A 4,206-nucleotide genomic window follows, 5' to 3' on the forward strand; every position below is an offset into this window, starting at 1 on the left:
TGTCGATCATATTCTTTCCTTTGGTTTTCTAATTCCAGGTCTTTGTACATTTTATTATAATGCTTTGCTTAGTCTTCTCAAGCTGCTCTTTGAAATATTCTGTTTAGCTCTTTTACTTCATCATTTCTTCCTTTTGCTTTAGCTACTTGATGTTCAAGAGCAAGTTTCAGAGTCTCTCCTGACATCCATCTTGGTATTTTCTTTCTTTCCTGTCTTTTTAATAACCTTTTTCTTTCTTCATGTATAATGTCCTTGATACCATTCCACAACTCATCTGGTCTTTGGTTATTAGTGTTCAACGCATCAAATCTATTCTTGAGGTGGTATCTAAATTCAGGTGGGATATGCTCAAGATCGTATTTTGGCTCTTGTGGACTTGCTCTAATTTTCTTCACCTTCAGCTTGAAGTTGTATATGTACAATTGATGGTCTGTTCTGCATTTGGCCCCTGGCCTTATTCTGACCAATGATATTAAGCTTCTCCATCATCTCTTTCCACAGATATAGTTGATTTGATTCCTCTGTATTCCATCTGGTGAGGTCCACCCGTATAGTTGCCATTTATGTTGTTGAAAAATGGCATCTGCAGTGAAGAAGTCATTGGTCTTGCAAAATTCTATCATGTAATCTCTGGTAATGTTTCTGTCACCAATTCCATATTTTCCAACTACCGATGCTTCTTCATTTCCAACTTTTGCATTCCAATCACCAGTAATTATCAATACATCTAGATTGCATGTTTGATAAATTTCAGACTGCAGAAGTTTGTAAAAATCTTCAATTTCTTCATCTTTGGGCTTAGTGGTTGGTGTGTAAATTTGAATAATAGTCATATTAACTGGTCTTCCATATGCTGCATCATATGGTAATTCTATGCTTAGATTTTTATTGTACTTTAGATAAACGTTTACAGAACAAATTAGTTTCTCATTAAACAATTAATACACACATTGTTTTGTGACATTTGTTGCCAACCCCACGACATGTCAACACTCTCCTCTTCATTACCTTGGGTTCCCCATTACCAGCTTTCTTGTCCCCTCCTGCCTTCTTGTCCTTGCCCCTGGGCCGTTGTGCCCATTTAGTCTCGTTTTGTTTTATGGGCCTGTCTAATCTTTGGCTGAAGGGTGAACCTCAGGAGTGAGTTTAGTACTGAGTTAAAAGGATGTCCGGGGGCTGCGCTCTCAGGGTTTCTCCAGTCTCTGTCAGGCCAGTAAGCCTGGTCTTTCTTTGTGAGTTAGAATTTTGTTCTATACTTTTCTCCAGCTCTGTCCGGGACCCTGTATTGTGATCCCTGTCAGACCAGTGGGTGGTGGTAGCTGGACACCAACTAGTTGTGCTGGACTCAGTCTGGTGGAGGTGGTGGTAGTTGTGGTCCATTAGTCCTTTGGACTAATCTTTCCCTGGTGTCTTTGGTTTTCTTCATTCTTCCTTGCTCTAGATGGGGTGGGACCAGTGCAGTATCTTAGATGACCTCTATGTTTACATTTTTGAGGAACCTCTGAAGTCTTTTCCACAGAGTCTGTGCCGTTTTACAATTCTACCAGCAATTTCTCCACATCCTTGCCAACACCTGTTTTTCTCCATTTTTTGAACCATAGCCATCTTAGTGGTTGTGAAGTGGAGATTAAATTTTTTTTTTTTAATTGGTAATCTCTGCCTGGTAAAAATATAAAGATGTACATGAAATCTCCCTTTCCTTCTTATTCTCCAATCTTTTCTCCTAGAGTCAACCATAGCTCACCAGTTTATTATGTATGTCTTCCAAGATATTGTGCTGAGCGTGCAAAACATACTATTTCATTTACTTCTCACTACAACCCTATGTGGTAATCACTATTATCATCTTTACTTAGTAGATGAGGAAACTGAAGTGCAGAGAGAAGAGGTTGTTGTTGTTAGTTGTCTTTGAGACCATTCTTACTCATGGCAATCCCATGTGACTCCATGTGTGCAGAGTGGAACTGCTCAGTAGGGTTTTCAAAGCTGTGACCTTTTGGAAGCAGATCATCCGGACTTCCCTTTAAGGTACCTCTGGGTAGACTTGAACCTCCAACCTTTTGGTTAGCAGCTGAGTGTGTTAACCCTTTGCACCACCCAGGGACTCCTTTAACATAACAACAACAACAAACCCATTGCGCTTGAGTCCATTTCGACTCATAGCCATATAACATAGCCCCAAATATAAGCCAACTACTTTATCTGGTATTCAGCTAAGGATATTGTACTGGGCTCCGATGCCAGAAGAAAATCTGGCTGTATATCCTATTTTGAGGGAAATTAAAAGGATTTTAATTTGAACACACACACACACAGTTTCTATCTTTTGAACCTAACCCCAATCTTAGTTGTGACTACATTGTACCTAAAAGGTTGAAGGATGATACATAGATTTCTTTAGTTCCCACTCTAATGTTGGGCAAATAAACATAAAAATCACTTTCCACAGCGGAAAAAAGATCTGTGTGTGAAATGAGGTTTTTGTTTTGTGTTGGTTTGTTTTTTTTCTCTCTCATTAGTGTTGGGACTAATTCTAATCACAGGTGTGGCTTCTCCTTAAGAGAAAGACTGAGAGGCACTCTCAGATGCATCAATTTAGCATAAAGTGTGAATAAAAGGGATTCTGTGCTGAGTGCAAGATTGGGTTAGAAACTCTCCAAGCGTCACTCTTCACCTCCCACTCTATGATGGCGTTCCAACAGCCTGGAGGCTGTTGGGAAAAAGTTCTCTGAATTATTTACGGCCTCTTCTTTCCTTTAACCAAGCACATTAGCTGCTTTCCATATGTTTGGCTCTTCTATTCCTTTCGGAAGCAATTGGATCTTTAGTGACACTGAGAGGCCTTTCCCTGAGCTGTAGGGACTACTGCGGAGCTGGAAGAACATATTTAGCCAACTGATTCCAGAGGAGCCCCAGTTACTGTTCTTTCCAGAGAAAGGTTACTGTACCAACAAGGAGCAGATTAGTTAAATTTAAGGAAGATTAAGTGTTATCTGAAAATATTTGAACCCTGGAATCCCAAGCAGTGGTAGAGTTTTACTTTGGCACCATTTCTAGAAAGCAGAAGAGAGATCAAGAGCTCAAGGATGGCATCTCTGACATAGAAAAGCCAGGCACCAAGATGGTTATGCGGATTTGCTGGGTAAGGCTGCCAGCCCGCCTTGAACTTTGGGGATGCCTGGTCTCTCTGCGTCTTCTTAAAACTTTCTTTGCCTTATTGTGCACTTGACTCCATCTTCCCGCAACACCAGTCCCCAATTCCCACCCCAACTTGTGAGTCCCACTCTTGTTCCCATGGCATTTTAAACATTGCTGTGTTTTAGGGGCATGATATGTCTACTTGTCTGCCTTTTGCACTAAAGTATTATCTCCTCAAGAGTAAGAACAGGATTTTATTCATCCTTGGGCTCTCAGCTCCAAGCCTGGCCCATACTCCCTGCAATTAGTATTCGGGAGGGTGTTATAGGTGGAGCTGTGTCCCCCAAAATATGAGTTGGAATTCTAACCCCTATACCTGTGGATATAATCCCCTTTGGGGATATGTTTCTTTTTTGGGTTAATGAGGCCATGTCAATGTAGGATGTGTCCTAAACCTAATCACTTCTGAATTATAAAAAGTGCAGATCAGGCACAGAAGGGAGCACAAATGCAGAGAAGATAGATGCCATGTAAGGATCATCAGGAAACTGAGGAACACGGGGCTACAGAAGCTGAAGGAAACAAGGATCTTTCCATGGAGCTGACAGACAGAGAGGCTTTCCCTACAGACAGTGCCCTGACTTTGGACTTCCACCCTCCTGAACTGTGAGAGAATAAATTTCTGTTCTTTAAAGCTACCCACTTGTGGTGTTTACGTTATAGCAGCACTATAATTGACCCACATGGGGAGTTTTCTCTTCCCACTCTCCTCTTTTTTTTTTTTACTCTCCTAGACTGTTCTTGAATTTTTTTTTAACTTTTTTTTTAATCGCACAGTTTTAAGTAAACAGAAAAGTAGGAAGAATAGTACAACACTCATTTGCCCAGGTTTACCTAGATTTACTAATTACTAACACCTTTTTTTTTTAATTATTTACTTTATTTTTTATTTTTGCCCAAATATTTCAAAGTAGATTTCAGATATAACATTTTACCCCTAAATACTTCTGTATGCTGCTCTAAAGATAAGAACATTTTCCTACAGAACCATAATACCATATTATACCC

This window comes from Elephas maximus, chromosome 2 (assembly GCF_024166365.1).
Source record: "Elephas maximus indicus isolate mEleMax1 chromosome 2, mEleMax1 primary haplotype, whole genome shotgun sequence".
Lineage (NCBI taxonomy): Eukaryota > Metazoa > Chordata > Mammalia > Proboscidea > Elephantidae > Elephas > Elephas maximus.